Below are 23,456 nucleotides of genomic sequence, written 5' to 3'. Positions count from 1 at the left end.
CAAATGTATGTGAATTAGTGATGGCTTCCATTGTGGAGATTGCGAGTGAAGGTTTTGAGAATTGTCACCCATGGAGAAACAGTTCATTTAGTCTTCTAGTAATGGTGGGCAGAATTCTTCAAGTAGAGATTTCTAGAAGCTATTATGTTGAATGGGAAAGTGAAAACTTTCCAACAGACTGAGGTCTTAAGATGCCTCGGTGAAGACTGTGCCTTTAGAAGAGATGGGCGTGTCATGCTATGGTTACAAGACAGAGACAGTGATAGAAACTCATTCAAAAACTCATCTCTGGCTTCATAAAACCCAGTCATGAACCACACCAGCTATACAGATGAAGCCTTTCCCATAGGAAATAAAATTATTTCTTTCAAGGAAAACCAGGGTAATGAAAGAGATGCAAAATGGAATATAATATGGGAGTGGGAAAAGTAAACTCTCAGGAAGGTTAGTTAACAACAAGGAATTTCTTAATGTGGCTCCTTATCAAAGTCTGGACCACAGATTTCTGGGCTACAGTTCAGTGAGAAGATCACTGCCTAAGAGTCACCTTGTTTTAAAGGTTCAGGAAATTTATATTAGCTGGCAATGAAGGGGACAAATGTGTAAGTTCAAGGAAAATACACCAAGATGGAAAACATAATGCAGCAGTGCTGGTCAAAGGTGACCAGCCAAACCCATAACTTAACTTTTGGGAGTGTTTATAAGTTCTTCTCTAATTCATAGTACATAATGGCATTGTTTTTAATGACCTAGTTGGATGGAATAGAGAGGTCATGGGAAAATCAAACTTATTTATTTGGGTAGTTAAAGACACCCATTGATCTTTCCCCATATTCTAAAATGAAATTGCCTCTGGGGTCAGAGTTTCCAGCAAAATAAGGTCAAGAGTTTATTTAAGCCAAACCCCACTTCTCTCTTTCCTTATGCTTAGGGGGAGGCACCATGAACCCCAAATGCATCTTCACAGGGAAGCTGAAAGAAACATGTAATCATTGCTCTCTGCTATACTGTGTGGGGGCTAGAATTCGGCTGTTTCTTCTTTGTCAGGGGATCCTAGCTCTTTCTCTCCCTCTGTAGGTTGATGTTTCCATGGAAACATGCTCTTTAATGCTTCTGAAATTACTGTGCATTTATACCATTAACTCTTTTTTGACCAGGGCAGATGACAAAAAGATTTTCTAACCCCTTTGAAAAGTAATTCTATTTTCTATCTCTTCTTACCACAAACTTTATAATAAAGTGTAATTGACACCTTATGGCCATATTTCCTTATCAGACATCACTTCTTAACCATTGTGATGTTGGCTTTGGCCTCTATCTTCTACTTAATGGTTCTTAAAAATCATCAATAACCAAAGCAAGGTTAAATGTTGAAAAACCTTATATTAAAATTTGATCCTCAATATTGAAGGGAGGGCCTAATGGGAGGTATTTGGGCCATGAAAAGATTAATGCCCTCACTTGGGGGGTGAGTGGATTCTCACCCTATTGGTTACCATAAAAGCTGCTTGTTAAGGAGAGCCTGGCACCCTACCCACCTTATCTTGTTCCCTCTCTCACCATGTGATCTCTGCACATTCTAACTCTCCTTCACCTTCTGTCAGGGGCAGAAGCAGCCTGGAGCCCTCATCAGTTGCAGATGCCTAATCTTGAACTTTACAGCCATCAGAATCATGAGCCAAATAAAACTTTTTCTCTTTAAAAATTTGCCAGATTCAGGTATTCCTTTAGAGCAACACAAAATAGACTAAGACAAAAATCAACAAAAATACCATCAGTTGTGTTTACCCTATCATCATCCCCTAGACATTATACGGGTTCTAACAGTTGACACTCACAGAGTTTTGGTAAGTCCCATTTCCTTTGTTTAACTGTTTTCTTAATGTAGGATAATATATTGGTCCTCCATATACATCTCAGGCCAGTCCTCTGTTCTTTAATGTTCATTTTCACTCAAAAATGGGGAGAAATCTAAGACTTAGCTGTGAGCCCACATTCTCTCCCTCTGCGATGAATTCACAGCCATAGTATTGAGCATCATGGCATGGCCCCCACCATCTCCATTGCAGGTCCCACCTCTTGTCTGACCTTCAGTTTAGAATTTCTGATTGGACTGTTCTACCTGAGTGCTCTAATATCAGGTCAAATTTAACATGACCAAGTCCCAGCCCAGTCGCCTATGTCATTTAACAAAGAAAGAACTACTCAGACAGTTTTAAAATTCTGGTACAGTTTTGACTTTTTCTTTCAGTTATAATTTCCTCTTTACCATTTTTCCCACATGAATAAAAAGGAGAATATGCTGGCTGCTGTATGCACTGCATTTCCAGAACCAATCAAATCAGTTAACAAGTCAACTGTAGTTTAGAATTTTATATAAAATATGCTGATTAACATGTTTTCCCCTTTTCAACAGTTTTAGAATTTTATCTCCCCAAGGTAAATGAATTCATAGCCTTCTAACCTTTAAGTGAAATTGTTTAAAAGTTATACTTTTGCTCTGGCTACTCAATAAGAAAAAAATCCAACCATGCTACCATTTATTGAGCATAGGCTGGGCTATGTTTTGGATGCTTTATATTAATTTATCACATCAATGCTATACAATATTAGGTAAATACTATAAGAGCCCAAGGTTGGTAGCACTGGAAGGTGAACCCATCCACTTCTGAGTGATTCTAAAGCCTACGTTTCTCCCACTGCCTCACACTAAGAATAACACTATCAAGAGAAGCAATAGTCAGAAGAGAAGGACACAAAGAAGGCACAAATTTCTAACATGGTAGAACTAAAATACAAATCCAGATCAGAATGGCTCTAAGATCTGGGCTGTTAGTCATTATTTGTACTACCCATTAGCAGCCCATCAGTGGCTTTTGATTTTTCCTGATGCCAGCATCATAAGGGAGGACCACAGGGAAGAGAAATGAACACACTGGCTCTCCACAGCCCTGAGAAAGACTGGAGGCATGCCCCTGGTCAGAAGAGATGTTCATAGGATAATAAGAGAACTCCTGTCTTTAGGGGCTATCAATCTGTCACATTTCACAAGCAGTGATCCAAGAAAATGAAGAAATGGAATTAATTTACTTTATAAGAAAACAGGAGACAAACCACAAAGCCATAAGCTTGACTTGACTCAGAGAGAAATTAATTCTCAGCTCACGCTCTGGGAGGAAGTCATTTATGAAAGTCTAGGACTATATTCTTGGAGTTCTTGTTAGCGGGTGACAACAAGCGCTAGAAATTTATTCAGCTCAGTTAAGATTGGAAAAAGTTTATCCTAGTTTGGCACAGAATATCCAAGTTCTCTCTCTGGACTTAAAAATACAATATTGAAGTATTTCTTTGGAGCTATAATCAACCTTAATAATAGAAGTAGAACTACACTTATGACCTGGGCAATCAAATACACAGATTGCTGAGTACTTAACCTCTTTGGGTAATACTCCCTTCCTTTGGAAATTCTCTTTCTTGGTCCCATCATGCTGTATTATCTGGGTTCTTCTTCACTTGTGATTGTTCCTTCTTTAGCTTCTTTGCTGCCTGCTTTTATTTATATTTATATTTATATTTATATTTTATTTTATTTTGGCTTTTATTTTTTTAAAGAAAATTCAGGAAAGGCTCTCTATTCATTTCTCTTAGCTTTTCATGACAATGTCAGCCATTCCTGTGGATCCATCTTCTAAGTGAATGACTCCCAATTCTACAGCCCCAGTGCTGACCTCTTTTCATTCCTCACCTCCATTCCTTATTGGCCATTTCCACTTGCATCCCCCCTGCTACAAACTCATAGTGCCTGAGATGAATTTGCTTTATCTTCCCCTTTGGAATAGCTGACTTTGTAACTCCTCTAATTGAGTTAATACTTACAAAACACTTGGAAAGGTGTCTGGCATGTAGTAGACATGCAGTAAACATTAACTGGTCTTATTTCTATAGTCTTGAAACCTCTGAGGCATCTCTGATATCTTCCTTTTCTTAATTTCCCATGCCCTGTTACCCGAAACTTTCTTTTCTTTACAAAATTACTGCATGCGTAATACTCCCTTCCTTTTTCTGCTACAACTTTCAACCTAGATCGAGCCTGTATCAGCTCATACCCAGATTCCTCCAGCAGCCCCCTCTTGGGGCTGCACCTCACTGCCCCCCATACCATTCCCACTTAATCTGACTGTGAGACTTCACAGTGCTCTGTCACCCCTTGTTCAAAAATCTCCAGTGCCTCTCCACTACCTATAATCAAAGTCTACCCTCCACTAAGACCATCTACTTCCTGCCCCATCACCTGTTTGGAATTTTCTAATTTTCATCTGAATCTTTCCTGAAGCCTAGTGGCATCTCCACTGTCTCCTGAACAAACATTACTTACACTTCTCTGACTTTCTTCAGTTTTCTCTCAATTCAGTGTAATCCAAATCTCGCTCATGCTCGTGAACTCTGATCAAATCTTTCCTTCTTTGAACATAACCATCACCTCACTTATTTGTTGTGGTAAGACATTTATACTCTACTCTTAATAGTTTTTAAATGTACATTCCATTATGCACTTCAGATGAGGTCCCACCAAATACTCTCCCTCTCCACATTGTATATCAAATCAGCTCATTGCACCCCATAAATGCATTAATGTACACAGTTATGATTTAATAAAAAAATAAAATAAAATGAGATTATGCCAGAAAAAAAATATTACCTTCTCTCCGTACTTTCCTAACCATCCATGGCCCTTCTCCCTTCCTATCGCCTTAGATGCAGTCCACATTACAACGTGTCATTTATTATTCACCTGATCTACTTTGTTGCTTAACTTTTTGTGTGTCAGTATCTTATTATCCATGACACACAATACACTATTTAAAGGTAAGAATCAAATCTTGTCCTTCTATTATTCCTTGCAGAAGCCACATTAGTGCCTTGCTTGTAGTAACTATTCAATAAATAGTGATTTGTTTTTAACTAGTTTTGAAATCCTCCCTTGCTGCTTTCTTACTCCCCCTCCACCCATTTCGTGGTGTACGTACAACACACCATCTATCTACCCACCCAACTATGTGTCTATCTCATGTACACTTTCTTCTGTCTCTGTCTCTCTGACTCACACACACACACACACACACACGGTGCTGAGTACTGACCCCCTTGTGGAAGCAACTCTTCCAATTATTGATTTTAGGAAAGAAGAGATTCTAAAGAATATATTTATCTGCAATCTTTCTTTTCTAAAAATCAATGACATTAAAAAGTAGGACTGACTTCATTCTTTCACAAGTCCTTTTTAAAACTTTTCCCTTTTAATGGTTTCCTCAATACATTGTCCATAAAAACATAGACCTGCCTGTGAGAATCATGTAATCTAATCAAATCCTGATCCTTTCCACATGGCTTGGGACCTGTGCAGAGAACTGTCACACAAGTGAACACAACTAATGACCACTGGCTACATCAAAATTGATTTCTGCTTGTTTCTGAAATGTTATATTCCACACGAAAGAAAAAGAAATAGAACTTCTTGATATTGGGGTTGCCCACAAAAGCTTTGTTTAGAAAGTCAAAGTAATGGAGGAAACTGAAACACACATAAAAATTAATATTTGAATGTTCTTTACCAATGTAAATCCACTTAATTAGTTTGGGAATAGAAAGAAACAGAGAAACTCATTTTACTTATAACATTGAAATAAGAAGCTCTTTAAAAACGAATTCAGGGAGACAAAGGACAATTTATTTATTTTTTAATATTTATTAAGTTTTGAGAAAAGTTTAAAATATCCTTTGCAGGGGAGGGGAATAGCTTTTTCTCGATCGTCACATGGTTCTCCGGCTCCTTGCCCCCTACACACACCGCAGCAAGGTGAGGGCTTGACAATCCAGGATGCCAATCTCTTTAGGGAGGCCCTTGGGTCAATGCAAATAGTGCACAAAGTGGATATTTTATGGATGGGATTAAGAGTTGAGGATAGTTCAGACCTTTTCCATTGGCAATAATACCAGGCCATGCAGAAGTAGTCCAGGTGGAAATCAGAAAGGTATTGTTAATAAGTCTCTCTGAACCTCAGTAAAGATTTAATCCCTGTGAAACCAGAAGGGGTTAATTTGATTAACACTTTCCTGAATTTCCTCAAATTCTTGGGCATCCTAGCATATATAACCTAGAGAAATCCAGCATTTAAGTCCATTTTTTTTTCTCTCTTTCTCAGTCACTACCAGGTTGCTTTGATTATATGAAGTTAAAAACACACTCCATATGATTGGGGAGAAGGTAGCAAAACAGCTTGAAGAAATGTGATGTCTTCAATTGCAAAGAGGGTGGGTGTGGGTGTATAAGAGATAGAAATGTGAGAGAACAAGCACACACCAGAGAGAAATGAAGAGATGGGGAGAAGATGAAACAGCAGCCGGGTAGCGTCTCCATGGCAACTGCATCCCATGTACAGAGAACTGCCAGGAGAAGTCAAGATCTCAGTTAAGTAGGTGTTGGTGGAAAGAGAAGATAAGAGCTCAGCGATGGACAAAAACCACTGAGAGGAGATGAATTATCTTTGTGAAATTAACTCTTCCTCCGTTTCTTTTTCTAAGCACAACCAAAGCTCCAGTTTAAGCGAGCATGCCTCTTAAGTGCTGCTGTTGCTGCCAATTCCAAGTCTCATCAAGGAAGTTCTCAGGATTGTATCAACGAGGCTTAAAGAGCCCCTGATTGAAGGCAAAAGAGAAAAATTGAGTGAGGTACATAATTTCCCTGTAGCCATTAGCTAGCTTTCCCAACATTTTTTCCCCAGTAATTTGTACAGAAGAAATATACTTGTTTTCATTTTCCAGGTGGTTTCCGCGAGGGAAAGTAACATTGATGAAAATGCTACTGGGCGTGTAAACAAGGGTACCATAATGGGAGGTTCAAAGTCCACACATTAGTGGTCTAGGTTTATTGGTGAAATCTATCCCATGATACAGGGAGAATCATGCTTAAAAATACAGTCCAGATGTCCTTGGAGAATATAAGTGCTGAGAAATACAGCATGTCCTCCAATAACATCATTTTGTTCAACTCATTTTCTTACATTGATGAGAAAAAGAAAAATGGATTTCCAGCCAGGTGGGGGGCCCCTGTCTGTGTGGTGTCTGCGCATTCTCCCCACGTCTGTGTGGGTTTTCTCGTTACTCTGGTTTCCTCCCACATCCTAAAGCTGTGCACATTAGGTAAACTGGCGTGTGCGCACGATCCCAGTGTGAGTGTGGGGGTATGCATGAGTGCGCTTTGTGAGCAGTGTCCTGGCCCTGGCTGGGTCCCACCTTGACCCCGAGCTCCTGGGACAGGCTACAGCCACCCACAACCTGAACTGGAATAAGCTGATAAATAATCATCTTACTTGATTTTATTAATCTTCCTTCAATATCTGTATAGCTCACATTTATGTCCATATTTAATATGAGAAATGTCTTGGTTTTTATTTAGAAGTTTGGTGATTGTGATCGGAAATATGCCATCAGATATTCTTGTTTGTCTTTATTCTTGTTTGTCTCAGTGAGTGGACGGTCAAATTCGTTTCATTCTGTCCCCTTTTGCTTAATGTCACAGTTTTCAAGAACCTATTAATGACGCTAAGTGGGGACTTTTTGTGTGTTTCCTGGGACATTTCAAATTCCCCAACAAATATAAACTAAAGCAAATATAAATATAAATAAATATAAATTTTAAATATAGATAAAGGAAAAACTGTAAAGCATGGGATATGGTTTCCAGTCATTCTTTTGTATTTTTATGTCCTCCCACATAAGAACCACAATTAAGAGTTGAGGATAGTTCAAACCTTTTCCTTTGGTGATAATAAGAGTTGAGGATAGTTGAGGATCTCTGTGCCTCTCAAGGGCACTCTTGAAGAGACCATAACACATGCCACACAGACTGCTTCTCATGGGTTTACACCCAGAGGCTGACTGTCACTGATACTGCTGAAAGTTTGGATTCCTCAGCCACATTCCAGAGACAGGGATTCAATACGCCTCAGATAGAGCCCCAAAGCATGCATTTTAAAGCTCCCTGGAAGTGGAGGGAGGTGTTGTGTGGACAGTATAGAAACCACCAGAGGAAGGAAACCACCCTCTTTCTCTTCTTCTCGTGACTCCCCTACTCTCTGCCTTGCCAAATGTGGTGAGGAGAATCTTTGCTCACCATCAGAAATAGCAGAACCATCAAACCTATCAAACAGTTGTCCCCGTGGCTCTCACTAGGCCAGAAATAAATGTCATTCTGCACTGAAAAAAGAGTCTGAGGCCAGCTCTGATCACCAGCTACTCTAACCAGGAGAGTCTCTGTTCTCAGAGTCAGGAATAACTGATAGAGGCGAGCAAAGGAAAAGGAGCGTATAGTTTCTACCAGAGGCCTAGACAATAAGTGAGAGTGAGATGTAAGGTGAAATAAACAGGCAAATGTCAAATAAAAAATAAACACACTCTCTTTTCTTCTACTCCCTCCACAGAAGAACTTCCCTATATCACAACCTTCCCATAAACATCACAGAAATGTCAAAGGAGCCCTGGGTATCACATGTCTCAAAACTCAGTTCTCTTACCATGCCAGAACACCATCTATCTTCTGATTCAGATGGATACAACCGAACATGTGAACAGGCTCTTCCCAAACTAACTAGATAGTGTCTACTAGAAGTGAAATCCACTAGGTGAGGCATATGACGAGAGCAGTGGCAATTCGGGGCAAAGAATGCCCACTGTGCTCCGAGTCATGCCAGACAACGTGAACACGCAGATCCATTAAGAAAAGTGACCACGTCTCCCCAGCATGGGCTCTGTCTTGGGGGTGTTTTGCATGCCACTTGATGTAATCCCAAGTTACAGATGAGGAAACTAAGGCTCAGAAAGGTGCCTCATTTTCCAAAGTCATACTACTAATAAATGATAGGATGGAATTAAAATTGAGGTTTAATCTGATCCCCAAATTATATATTTTTAACCCTATTCCATCAGCCCCTTCCCACAGTCTGGTGGGCAAAAAAATTGTACTGTATGTACCAAAATAATTCATGTTGCTGGTCACATGTCCATTCTTCTCTATCTCAATCCCCAAGCAGGCACTGAGAACATATGGAATTACGGGTGGGGGAGAAACCTGCAGGCCTTCTGAGAAGAGATGACAGACTTCCCACATTCTTTTTCCCAGGACTTGGGAAAGTGAAGAAAGTATTTCCATGAATGGAGAAAAGGGCTACAATTTTTTTTTTTTTTTGTCTCTTTGCTTTTCATTCTTCCCCTTTCATGAGATGTGAGGGCCTGTGTGCCTCCTACTTCAGAAGTGACTGACTCTGAAGAATGAAGAGGATTGCGAGTGGCGTCAATGACAAGGAACAGGGAGCGTGCTGATTTATGGTAAGTGGCAAAGGAATCTCCGAGGTTTCTTCATTGTCCCACTCAATTCAGCCTTTATTAAGGAAATAAAAGAATCAGAATTTTCTGGGTGTATTCCAACCGTTACACAGGAAACAGGAGAGGAAACCATCGCATGAAGCCTGAATGGACATGGAATGTGAAATGTGGGTTTAAATGCATCCATTGCTCCCTGTTATTGGAGGGAAAATCATTTGCACTCACCTATCCCCTTACTTTCTTTCTACCTTTTCAAATATTGGCTTGCCACTGTTATACTTCTCTGGAACATAGCATAGCAATAAGTGGCCCAAAGTGGCATAGCCGGGGAGAAGAAAAGCCTATGAGTTCAATGGTTTAGGCTATAAAAGTTTCACTAGGAATTAGGAAGAGGGGAGAACATGGGAAGCCGGTGGGGAAGGAGTTCAGGCTTCACATGAGAGCTATGTTAGCGGGTCTTAAAGAATGATCAGTTTACCTGGCAAAGAAGAGAGGGAGAGAGAGTCCAGAGGCTGTAATAGGTACAGTGACAAAGACGCGGCTGCAGGACACAATAGAGAAAAGGAAATAAGGGAGCTGGGGGCAGGGAGCAGCAGAACATGGTGTAAGGATGAAAAGAGAGACGGCATCATTGTGAAGGTCTTGGACAAGATGCTGTGTTCCTATAAATAAGTATCCAAGAAAAGTTTTCAAACAGGGCAGATAAGTGATCCAATTAATTTTTCTCTAATTAATTTCTTTGTTGTTGTTAATAAAAATAATACTTGGCATAAAGACAAGTTAAGGAGCTCGTAGTTGAGATAAGAGAACAATTCAAATCTGAACTACAGTCTGCAGAGTGGTGATTGAATGCTGGAGGATAATCTAAGAAACTATTGTAAAGAGTGAATGGACGTGGAATGTGAAATGTGGACTTAAATGCGTCCATTGCTCCCTGTCATTGGAGGGAGAAAAAGTATAGCCCTGAGCTCTTACAGCACACTCTCAAGGCATGCCAACTTGCAGCTATGACCTTTCTTGTCATAACTACAAGCTCCTTAGGACTCCAAGGTCAATAGTGAACTGACTGGTTCTTATTAAAATTGGAAGAGGAAGGAAGAGTCGAGAAGGAGAAGGAGCTTGAAGCATTAATACAGACTAAGTAGGGGTGCAGCATGATCATTTGGCATGTTGGAAGATCACGCTGGCAGGAGTGTGGAGAATGATCTGAGGAAACCAGCATCCTACAAATAACCTTTTAAATATGTAACAAAAATTATTTAACTACTTTGGGAGCCCTCTTATCTTCAGGGTTGAGACTACTGGCTTGGAGTCTCTATTTTCATTTTCCTTGCTCTGCCTTCTCAAAATCACTGACATCTCATTTCTATGGAGGCATAGAAGATGGCTGCCATAGTGAGGTTTCCAGAGTTCCCACCCTAACCTCCTCTCAAATTTCAGAGATGTGAGAGCCTAGGATTTGAAAAAGTTGCTCCAGGACATTCTAGAATCTACCATCACCACACAGTCTCACCCCCACTGAAAACTTCTACTCCCATGTGTGCCTGGCTGATGCTGGATGAGAAGAAAGATTGCACACCATTTAGATACTTCAATGAACGCATATGGACTCGGGCTCCCTCTCATTACAGCAACATATTACAAGACTAGTCACAGCTCACTGTGAATCTTGGCTATATTTTGCAATCTCTCCATCCTGTTTTCCTGCAAGTGAGCTCTTCATTACCAGTACTAATGGGGGACAGGAAGGACATATGTAATCAAAATCAACAGATAACTCCAAACCTTATTGTACACCAAGGGTTCAAAATTCTCCCTCCATGGAGCCCTTTGCAAAGCTCCTATCATGAAGCAAAACTTAATAATGCTGTAGCTGTTCTCTATGCTCCTCCACATCTGCTGGTGGAAGCCCTAATAAGCAGCAAAATGACCAAACCCAGCAGGAGGGGAAAGGGTGAAAAGCGAAAGGCCTAGAAATTTCACAAAGTGGATAATAAGTGCCTGAATGATGGGCTCTCGGAAAATCAGGCCCTGGCTGATGAGCTTTATTTTTTTTTCCCCCCCAAATGGAATGAAGACAAATTGTCAAGCAAGTTTGCTCCAAGATATAAATTCTGAGTTGCCATGAATTACTCCCACAACCCAGGAGAGAGGCAAAGAATGGGAAAAGCCTCAATTTTCACTTTTTAAATGTGCAACCATAACCTTAAAATTCCTCCAATTCAGGAAGCAGCTTGTCTCTGAATGCGATTTTTAACAAAATAGAACAGTCTATTGAGTCTATCAGGGCTTCTGACACACTCACAGATGGTACAATTAGCATCTAGCTGAGCCCATATTCCCAGCCCATTTTCCCCTCGTCACCCTACCAGCTTTGGGTGACACTTGATTTCATCTCCCCTTGTGTTCATATCCCTTGTTCTTTCATCAGTGGGTGCTGTAGCCAATAGAAAGGGACTTCATCTCATTTGTCAGTAACATTCTGACGGCAGGAACTAGTGAGAAGAGGCTGGAAAGATGGCTCATCCTCCATGGAGAGGCTCTGCCCCATCCTGCCCTCCCCAAAACCTTTCCCCAAGATTGAATTTAGGGAGAATATGTCCACCAACGAAACATAGCCTATTAAAGAACTGAGAAGCCCAGTGTGAACACCCATTAAATTTGTGCAGTGGAAATAGTAGCATGAGTTAGTATGTTCGGCAGTTTCCTATGCCTTCGAAGAATTTCACATGTTAAAGATGTCTCAATGCATGAAACAAGAACAAGACAGTTGAGTTGCATCAATTCTGCCATTTCACCATTTAAGCAGAGAATGCTGATCCTGAGAATGCATTTTGCTATAATCTATAGTATTACATCCCACTGAAAACTAAGCTTTCATAGGTAATTCAACATACAGCTCTGCAGTATGCACCAAAGCAACAGATAAGGTGTGCTTTTGCGTCTCACATGGAGGAGGATAAATAGACTCCACCTGCTCTTCTCCATTAGGCAGGGAGCATTCCTAAATGAGAGGCTGGGATGCCATTCAGATGTAACCACCGTTGCATAGAACAGCGCCATTTCTTCCGGCTTCAGTGTTCAGCTGGAGGTCACCTCCCCATATCATTACCAGGCCTCGCTCCATGGTTTATGAGGCACTGCGGAGGGAGGCATGCACATCCTGTTCTGTACTGAGGCAACACGAGGGGGCTGGGGAGTGATTCTACATTTAGGAATGTTTTCAAATCTAAGCAAGCCCCTGCCTTGTTGAAACAATGAAACTCTACAAAAGGAGAATCCCTATGGAAAAGTAAGACAACAGAGAATTTCTCACAGTTTTCCTTTTGTGGAGATAAACAAATACTAGTTGGAGCTCTTTTGATAGTCCAATTTCTATTCTGTGTACAATAAAATAATGTATGTGTCCATATAAACAGAATATATTTATATTTTTAAAGCTCAGAAGAAAATCTTCCAAAATATATCAGTATTATATTGATGTGTATGATAAAAATCTGTGTATTCATTCTTCTTATATAATTTCAAACATTTCTACTATATATATAAAACTTTTATATACCAAAAATATTTTCAAAGCCCAAACAGATCTACTTTGATCATCTGCATAGAGTATTACATACTCTATGTTTAAATACAAATCATCACTGTAATATGTAAAAACTTAGGGAAATGTCCAGCCCCCAAAACATTGTCTAAAAGGGCAGAATGAAAAATTGGGCGCATCCTATAATAGCAACTGTATAAAAATAGGTATGTATAAGGTCAAGGGCCATAATCTAAATTAAAATCCTTGTCTTAGGGCAGTGGGAATGTAAGTAGATTTTCTCTTGTTGCAGTTTTCCTACTGCTGCTATCCAGTAGGAAAGTTGGAACAAGAGGATGAAGTTGGCCTCTCTGAATTCCCATCTTCCCAGATACCCATGGTGTATGTTATGCTGCCGACAAAGTAACACATATTTACTCTCTGGCACTAGGTAACTAATGAATGGTTGCCATTAGGGTCTCTTCAGTGGAAGCAGAGTGAACAGAGCCTGGAATTGTTTCTTACTAAGGTAGTTCCAATGGTATAAAAAATCTGTAAAAGGATCATAACAATTAACATATACAATTTGTTTAACAGGAATCTCTGAAGAAAGATTGGGCTGGCAAAGGAAACTTGTCAAGCTATGAATGAAGAATCAATGAATGTTTTATTATTACTTTTCTATTTTCCTTTTTTTTTTTGGTGAAATGGTGTCTCTCTATGTTTCTCAGGCTGGTCTTAAACTCCTGGCTTCAAGTGATCCTCCCTCTTGAGCCTCCCAAAGTACTGGGATTGCAGGTGTGAACAACCACACTCAGCTCTAGAACCAATGTATTCAAAAGTGGCCTTTCTAGTACTATGGAGAGGAGAGAATCATCTGGAAGAACAAAGAAAACAATTTCTTTTACCAGATAAATACAGTTGGCAGGTAACACTATAGTTGAGAAGAATACATTATAACTTACTGACACCAGTCCCTCAGACCATGTAATTCACTCCTTTTTTTTTTTTGGTTTTTGGCCAGGGCTAGGTTTGAACCCGCCACCTCCGGCATATGGGACCGGCGCCCTACTCCTTGAGCCACAGGCACCACCCTCACTCCTTTTTCTGTTTCTAAATTTAGCAGGGGATCATCTTATAACTGAGAAGTGGCAGCTCCAGCATTATAACAGAAAAGGGGCAAAGGGCAGCAACATACTGTGTGTTGGGATAAGAGGGTGGGAGATGTCAGCACACTGGGACTTTTCTTAAAATGTCATCTGCGTAGTTAAGCATACTGGTTTTACCCTGTTTGTATGCGTTAGCTACCAGGATCTGGAAGGGGAACTGATGGAAAAATTAAGGAGGCCAAATGCCATCCACTCTTTTATTCTTGGACTTTGTAATTTTTTTTTCTTTTTTGAGACAGAGTCTCACTTTCTCACCCTGGTTGGAGTGCCATAGTCTCATAGTTTACAATAATCTCAAACTCTTGGGCTCAAGAGATCCTCTTACCTCAGCCTCCTGAGTAGCTGGGACTATAGGTGCCAGCTGTGACAACTGGCTAGTTTGTCTGTTTATAGTAGAGATAGGGTCTTGCTCTTCTTCAGGATGGTCTTGAACTCCTGAGCTCAAGGAATCCATGCACCTTGGCCTCCCAGAGTGCCAGGATTACAGGCACGAGCCACCACACACAGCCTACTCTTGGCCTTTGTAATGCAGCTAATTATGGAATTTTTCTAACAGAATGAAAATATAATGAACAATCAGCTTGGATTGATTGACAAAACTTTTCAATAGATATTTTTTAGTGAACATGTGGTGTTCAGCCAGGCATGGTGGCTCACACCTGAAATACCAGCTACTGGAGAGGCTGAGGCATGAGGACTATTTGAGGCCAGAAATTTGAGACCAGGCTAGGTAACATAGTAAGACCCTGTCTTTAGATAAACAAACAAACAAAAAATTAGGTAGTTAAGATGGTGCCGGCCTGTAGTACCAGCTACTTGGGAGGCTGAGGCAGAAGGATCTCTTGAGCCCAGTTGCAATGAGCTATGATTATGTCACTGCACTTCAGGTAACAGAGCAAGACCCTGTTTCAAAAGCAAAATAGATTAATCATTTTTTCTTTTTCACAAAAAAGCTGAAAATGCTCTATCACATCTTTCATCAAAAGGTAGTTTATTTTCATCTTCCCCTATCGTCTCCACCATCCTTAAAAGTGGGGTGGGCTGTGACTGCTTTGACCACGAGAACAAATATAGCAGAATGACATGGTGCCAGGTAGAACTAGTTATCATGATTGAGGAAGTTCAAGTAGCCAAGTGGAGAAGCACACAGAGATTGTAATCGATTCCTGGTGACTCCTAGCTGCCAGCTAATACCAGTTTGCCAGTCATACAATCCCAGAAGTGGATCATCCTGCTCTGGTTGAATGCACTGATGCCACCAAGAATTAGAATAAGCTAAGAAGTCCTTGCCAAATTGCAAAGCTGTTAGCAAATAGTTGTTGTTATTTTAAAGCATAAGTTTGGAGGTGATTTTTATGGAATAATGAATAACAAAGACTATGTTACCAGCAGGCATCTGGTTTAGATTTACATCTCTAATGAGTTTGGTTAGAATGGTCATTGCCTTGATTCTGACCAGTTCCAAGGGAACTAATGAAATTGAGGTTGGGAGCCTAAAAATTCACAGAAATATCATCATCCAACCAAAGAACGGGCAGGCCCCAAGTTACAATCACCCCATTTACATACCACTTGCACCTACGAATAGGGGTTATTGCAGGCAATAGGTAAATGTATCTGTTCCAACTTACATCTAAATTCAAATTAAGGACAAACCTACAGACCCGGGAATTGCATGTAATCATTTTTGTTCAATTTCTGCTACAGTAGCCCATTGGCCTCTCTCTATAACATTAAAAAAAATTATAGGGACTCAGTGGCAAATAAAATATAGTTTCTGGCATCACAGAGCTCTTGGTCTAATAGATGTTGACTTTGTATCTCCAACTGTAGGAGCAGCAGCACCTGCTCTAACTGAATAAACTACAGCTATACTCTCAGGTCATATCACTATGGAAACTTCCATTTTGATGGTGAGGGCTGGATTAGCACAAGGAAGTCCAAGACTACACAACCGGAATATGCTGAACTGCATTAATCCCGTGTGGTTTCTTCAAGCACCCTGCGCTCACAAGATCCAAGCAAGTACTCTCCCCTTACCCCAAACATAATCCCAGTTCAGTGTTCTTTGGATGAAAGGTAAATGTAAAAGAAAAGCAGAGGTTCAGGGAAGCTGTAAGAAAAATCCTTAAAGGCCTGCTGGAAAACTCATCTGTGACTCCTCTACCAAGTAAGTTGAGACTTTGCTATATAAATCGGAACTGCTCAATTCAAACTCCAAGAAGACTTCTTTTTTTTTTTTTTTTGTATTTGAATAATCTCAGCAATAACAGAACTTTAGCAATTTGCCAAGAAATAATCACATTAATTAAGATTTGTATAATGGAAGTTTTATAATTCATGGGTCTCTTTCATGTCTGTAATTGTTCTTTCATTATCATTCTCAGGAAGTATTTCCCACAGGACCTTAGCCTTATCTCTTCTCAGCTACTATCATCACACCCAGAGTAACAGTATTACAACTGTCAACATATCTGTAATCTTACTAGCTTAAAATACATCCACCAAAATGCCTCCCTTGAAGAAGAATCTCAAGGTATTCTTTTTTTTTTTTTTTTTTATAACTTTATGTACTGCCTAGATGGGAGCACTTCCTAACAGAACAGAACAGTCAGAACTTGCATGTGGCATCTATTGATTCAGAGATCTATGGGTTTCCTGCTTTACCCTTATGTGCTTGACTCTATCAATGACAGATGAAAAGATCCAGGAGTGAAACTGTCATAAGTAGCTATAAGCTAAACCAAGAAACCACACTTATTTAATTCTAAATGAGCATTAGGATTAAAACACAGGAATAGATCTCATAATATGCCCACCATGGGGGGTCCATACATAATTAGCCCAAGTCTATCAATCCCTGGAAGGCAGCTCCGTTATAATCATGGATTCAGCTCAACTTCCAAAGGCCCCAGGAGAAGGGACCCCCATAAGAATTGAACAATGTCTTCGCAGGGCTCTCATGAATAGAGCATAGGAGGTCACTGGACAGCGGTAAGGATGTGAACCACAGCTTTGGATTCCTATACCTTTCCCTTCTATTCTGTCATGCTCTGGCCTCCTCTGTCTCTCTTTTTCCTTAGTTTGATGCCCTCATGTTGTTTGGGGTTGTCCAAAGTTCCCAGATTCAGAGCTCTAGTAGACACCTTCTGCATGGTATTCCAAATTTATCATTTGCTGTCCCTTCCTGGAAGACCATGTGTTTATGTGCTAATCAAAACTCCCATTCCTTAAAGCTAAAGTCTCAGCCAGCCTAAGAGAAAAGAAATCCACGCATTCCTCATTTGCTCATCGCTTCCCAGTGCAGGAGGGGCACATGACATGAATATTGTCCACGATGCTTTCATAATGTCAATTTCCCAGCACATGGCAGCAAAGTGTTTTGAGAAATGGTCATATTTCTAATATGTGCAAAGGTGCTAAAATACTGTGTGAATGACTGATAAATTTTTATGCTTCCAGGAATATTTGTTTATGAATTCAAATAAATTTCAAATTGACCATAACTTTGGGGAAGAAATTTTGTGAAATGAGTGGCCTTTTTATTGAGTGATCCCCTCCCTTAAAACCAGCAGGATTAGGAGGGAAAGAAAGGATATGAGCCTTTAAGCACCTCCCTTACCTGCTTACATTGAAAGGCCTCTTCCTGCATGCCCCCCTTCATATTTGTGTTGCTCCCAAAATACTGTTGTCATCTCCAACTTTATACTTTTATTATTTACATACTACATACTCATTGTAGCAAATTAGAAAATGCAATTAAGAAATGTAATTTCACTTTCTAGACATAATCCCATTATTATTTTAGCATCCTTCCCATATATTTTCCAGCATCAATATGTAAATGCAACAAAAATATATATCGCATTATACACAACTGCCCTAATGTTCCATTTTCACTTAATTCTTTAATTTCTGTTTCTACATGCATACACACATACTGAAAGGAATTTGTGATATATTTTTAAAAACTCATATTTCATATAGTAATTAACCTAAATTTAATCAATCTCAGTGGAAATTTAGTGTGTTTTCAATTTACAAAAAAATGATGATCTCTCTTACATGCATATGTTTCTGCAGTTAAGTTTTTCTTTATTTTAAGGAAGGTTGACCACCACAGGGTCCTTTCAGTCTCAGTTCATTTACTTACTCCCATTTCTTTCCACCCAGAGGACATAAATATGTGTAAACAAATGTGGTTTCCCATAGTCACTTTCACTCATAACCACATTTAGGTACAAACTCAAACTCATACAGAAATCCACTCAGTACACAGATTCTGTGTCTGTCTACTTGCGTCTGTCACCGAAGGAGACAGAGGAGCTGAGATGAGGTTAGGGGTGAGGGCAGAGAGGCAGGGTAGGAGAGGTGTCCTGAAGGAGAGGAGAAAAGAAAGTCAGGGGTTTTCAGAAAAGTGAGAAAGTGGTAGTGGGGTCACGCAGGTGGCACCTCCAGTTGTGAGAAGAAAAGGTACCGAAGCCATCAGTTAGGAAAAGTCTGATGCCAACCTTGGGTGGCTGAGAGTGACAATGGGCAGCTGAGAGTGACGCTGATGCAGCTGAGGAAGGATGTATGAGAGTCTGAGCCTAGGGCGAGGGCCACACCTTAGCCACGCAGAGCCAACACCAGGCCTGGGAGAAATGCCTCAAAGGGGTCTTGGAGGAGAAAAGAACCTTAGCTGAGAAAGAAGAAGAATGGCGGAGAAGGGTACAGGCTGATGAAAGGAGGAAGGACTTGGTCCTTGTGAAACTTGAATGGCCAATCATTACATGCCATTTACACAGCATCGGCCAACCACTCAGACCAAATCCTGACATGCTAATAGATTGATCTTTTTTCAGAAAATGCTGCAAGAGCACCTGTTGCATTCCTAACCTCCCTGGTCATCACACCACCCCCAGGGCCATCCCAAGCCCTGTGAGGCACCCGCATACCCACCTAATCCGTCCTTCTAAATCCTGTGGGCACTGTCTCCAAGTGAATTCCTTCCCCGCTACTCAAACTGAACATCCCTGCATTCAGGTGAGATTTCTTCTCCCTCATCATGTCCATGGCTCTGTCTCCAGTAAATGGAGATAAAACAGAATGTGCCTCACAGTGTTGCTGTGAGAAGGTTAAATGAATTAATTCATTGCAAAAGGACTTCTAAGTCCCTTGCTTGGGATATTGTGAAAGCTCAGAACTTTTAAGCATTATTAAAATAATTTCTGATTTATAAATAAAATCGTGTTGTGGATTCTTTCACTCCTCCTCTTTTATTAATATTTAGACCCTAATTGAGAGGAGCTGGTTTTCTTCTGCCTGGAATATCAATGCCAAATGACTGATTTTACTGGATGCTGCATAACCGATATCCCCTGGGGTAGCCCTTTCCCCAGTTCCCAGGTATCTGCTGTATGGTGTCATAGCACACACGCACCTTGATTTGACAGTCCCATCCATTCTTTATCCTTTTCCCTGACAGTAATTTGCCATGTCTACTCATCTTTGTATATCTATGGTAACCTGCATGTGCTTCACACATGGTATTTAATAAATGTTGAGTTTTATCCCCCTGCTCTCTTGCCTTAGCTTAGGTTCATTACCTATCATCTCCTTCACTTCGCCATAAACCACAAAGCCATTTGACGAGGAAATAAATGCTGTACACTCTTAAAGTTATTTGTGATAATCATCATGTCTATTATCTCAGTTTGGACAAGGTACTTTAAAAGACATCAAAGGAAATAATCCCAAATTGATCAGGCGAGAAAGGAATAGACAATAGAGTGTCTGGTCTTCTCCAGATTCATAATTTAAAAGTAATTTTATGGCAGGAAGGCACATAACTATGTTTATAAGGATTCTCAAGATACAGTAGGTATAACCATGAGATACTGCCTGTTAACACATTAATAAACAATACAAAATACATTGTATCACCAGTGGCCCTATCTAATAACCTAGTCCTAACACCCATCACTTTTATTTTCACCAAAAACGTTCCATCAGCTTTTTCATATTGAAAATCACCGATGAGATCTCCAAAATAGCTACTTTGCACTTAGTCTAAATTTCTGTTCGCTATAATAATTTTTAAACAATAGAGAGACTCAAGAATTCAGAGAACTTTACTAAAGGTGGCTAAAAGCATGGGAGTAAACCCTTTGCTGCAGAGTGCAGGAAACTGGGGTGGCTGTGTCTAGATAGGGAAGGATGAAAGGTGATGAGAATTTGTCTTTAAGTTCATGAAGGGCTATTAGAATGATGTAGCACTCACTTGCTAGTCTTGTTCACAGTGGACAACACAGGAACAAATAAATTAAATTATATCAAGAAAGATTTCAATTAGACACAAGGAAGAACCTCCCGCTGATTAATGACTAGGATAAACTCCTTGAGGGAGGCTGTCCATCATTGGAATGTTTCAAGCAGACAATAAACAACTCTCTGTCTTAGTGGGCTTTCATCATCTTGTAGCTATAGGCACAATGACCTCTAAAGGTCTCTTCTAACTATTTGATTTGATGACCCTCTCACAGTGTTTGCTGGTATCTCATTGATCACAGAAATACATTGGAACTGGCAAAAAGCTGAGGATCAATAAGGCTGAGGAAAGCAGGGGATTAATGGTAGAATTAAGTACTAAATAGACATTAGAAGTGCTATTCTTCAATCTGATCATATTCTAGCTCTGTTAAGATCAAAAGAAAAATGCATAAACTCATACTTTCCCAGTGGGAGACTAAATGGTTAGAAATGAAATAAAGTATCTTCCAGCAACCTAAACAGAACTCAATCGGCACAGAAAATACAAAGGTCAAAGTAGACTCGCTATTTAATCATATTTTCCAGTACACCACCTTGCCCCCCGCAGACATGAAGCCCTGAATTTATGCTATATGACTATGAGGACAGTACTAGTACCCAAATATCTCACACATTTCCGCCTCTAGCCTGAGCTTGAAATTGCCAGCCTCCCGTGTCTTACATCAAAGTCCTAACCACCTTTAAACTCCTAGTTCAGATGCCAGTTTCCCTATGAAGACCCATCAGATTCACTAAGCTGGGATGTCATAACACTGATGTCGGCTTGCCTCAGCTCCACACTGCTTGCAGAGTCAAAAACTAGCAAAGTCAACTCTGCTAGGAAACATTTTGGCCTGCCTTGTCCCAGGGCACCTTCCCAGGTGCAGAGAGCTCCCTTCTCTCCATTTGATGCAGGCGACCAGACACAGTCTCATGCCCCCCACCCCAGGAAATGCCACCCCATTAATTACCTCTTGTAAAATATCTTTCCCCTCTTCCCTCCATCCTGGCTATGGAGTGGAAATCGGTCCCTCCAACCCTTCATCTCTTGCTCCCCATGAGGGCCTGCATGTAAATTTCTTTCTGCTTCAAGGTTTTACTCCTAATCTCTTAATCTCTGAGCATATAGGTAAATGCAAATGAATTTTTAAAAACATAAGATTATCACGAAAATAAAAATGTTGTTATAGCTTTGGTTTGGCTCCTTAGCCTAATTCCCTTCTGAGATGATAAATGAAAGTGTTATTTTGCTTTCATTCCTGAATCAAGAACCTATCAAATTACCAAATGTCACCTCTCACCCATTAAGAAGGCTGTGTAGCTCATTTTTCATCCTGGGGATTCATTCAAGGGGGAACAGCAAAATCTACTCTAGCACTGAGCAGCATCTACTACGTGTGTCTTAGAGGAGACAGCCCAGATGAGCAGGTCCCCTCACACTCTGTAAGATACACAGTGAAAGACAGCCTATGACTCTGGCAAAGAAGCTTCTAATTCCCCTTCTGTATGTTCATCACTACATCTTCTCCCTGAATTCAACAGCTAACTGCCAAAGAGTTATGTACAGAGCTGAAGATACTCATAGAAATTTGCCCATTTGTTATACATTCGTATAGTTTCCAAGGTATTTTCTAATGGTCTTTGGAATGTTGTGGGTATCCACAGAAAAGTTAAATGGTGTTGGATCAATGAAAAGTTAAATCAAGGCCATCAAAGCTTATTTGGGGAACATTTACCAAATCCCTGCTTTAGTGCACAGCAGTCATAAAATCTGAAATTTTCCCTTACAACTTATTCAGTGTAGGGCTTGAGCTGGTGGAAAAGGTGAGGATGTACAAAACATGGCTGCCTGGTGGACAACAAGAATGAAAAAATTTAACCCATTTAGATTTTTGGAAATGCTATTGGGATCTTTCTATTCAATGCTTGAAAGGAAGAAATGAAAGGGATCAAGCTGTTTGGTTGAGAGGGGATGCACTGAGGATCTCTAACAGGTAAATTACTCAGCAAGGTTATTAGGCAATACTAGGTGAGAGAAACAGGCTCCTGGATCTCCCACAGAGCTCTGGTAGAGAGTTGCTCTGATATGGACCAAGCCAGCCAGAACCCTGATGAATATGGTGTTTTGGTCTTCAGTGCCCAAGGGAGTCCTGAGCAGGAAGGCAGAGGAGACTGTGACTCAGCAGGCATGAAGGGTGTCACGCTTGGCCCAGCTGTACTGGACCAAAAGGTCAACAGGTCAAAAGGTCAACAGCAGCAAAACTCCTGAGGTTGCCAATTTACCACTGCCCGTCAGAATTTGTTCTGGAATTGAGCTGGCAATTATAAGATTCTCTTTGACAGGCTGGGGAATGAGAAGAGTGTACGTCCTCTCCTTCCCCCACGCCTCCCATGGATTTTATGCTGTCACGCTTAAAACAGCTCTGTGGGAGTAGGCATTATTATTTCCATTTTACAGCAAGAACTGGGTTTAACCTGCAAGAGATTAAGAAAAGTCAGCTATAAAGGCCATCTCACTTCAAAGCCTGTGATCGTCTCCCTTTTCCATTTGAAGAATCATGTTCCTTAATAGAGAAGACAGAATGAAAATAGGAGTGGACTATTTCTGCTTTCATTTGCCATCTGTTTACATAAAATCAACTGTCCCATAAAATAAGCCTGTCCTTTGGTTATTCTTCTTGCTCCACATTTTAAAAGTTATCCTTATTATTTCCATATTTGGAGAGGCGTGGAAAGGAAATACTGCATTTGTGTGTGGGGGGTGGGAGGGTGAGAACTTACTATGTGCTAAACACGTTACATATTTTATTTCTCCCTATAAAATAAATAGTATTTTCCCATTACATAAAAGAAAAAAAAATTGATGTATACACAGAGAGGTTAATCAACATAGCACAGGTACTGGTCATCCTAATTATCTGTTTGCAATACTTCTCAGTGTATACTAATGTATTCTTTGTTTATTGCCTTCTTTTCCATTCATTCAAAAAAAATTATTGAGCTTCTGTTATTTGTTTAGTTCCAGACTCTATTCTGAGTATCCTGGATACGTAGAACAAAGATCGTTGCCTCCTTGCTCCCATCAAACT

General features: G+C 40.3%; 1 protein-coding gene across 1 annotated transcript in view; it reads right to left on the bottom strand.

The window, feature by feature from the left end:
- LOC128591998 (glutamate receptor ionotropic, NMDA 2B-like) overlaps positions 1-23,456 on the bottom strand; it is a 195,380-nt gene that overhangs the window by 128,867 nt on the left and 43,057 nt on the right.

The sequence above is a fragment of the Nycticebus coucang genome, chromosome 8 (genome assembly GCF_027406575.1).
Source record: "Nycticebus coucang isolate mNycCou1 chromosome 8, mNycCou1.pri, whole genome shotgun sequence".
Lineage (NCBI taxonomy): Eukaryota > Metazoa > Chordata > Mammalia > Primates > Lorisidae > Nycticebus > Nycticebus coucang.
Note: the sequence above shows the minus strand (reverse complement) of the source record. Positions and strands in the feature narration are given on the sequence as shown.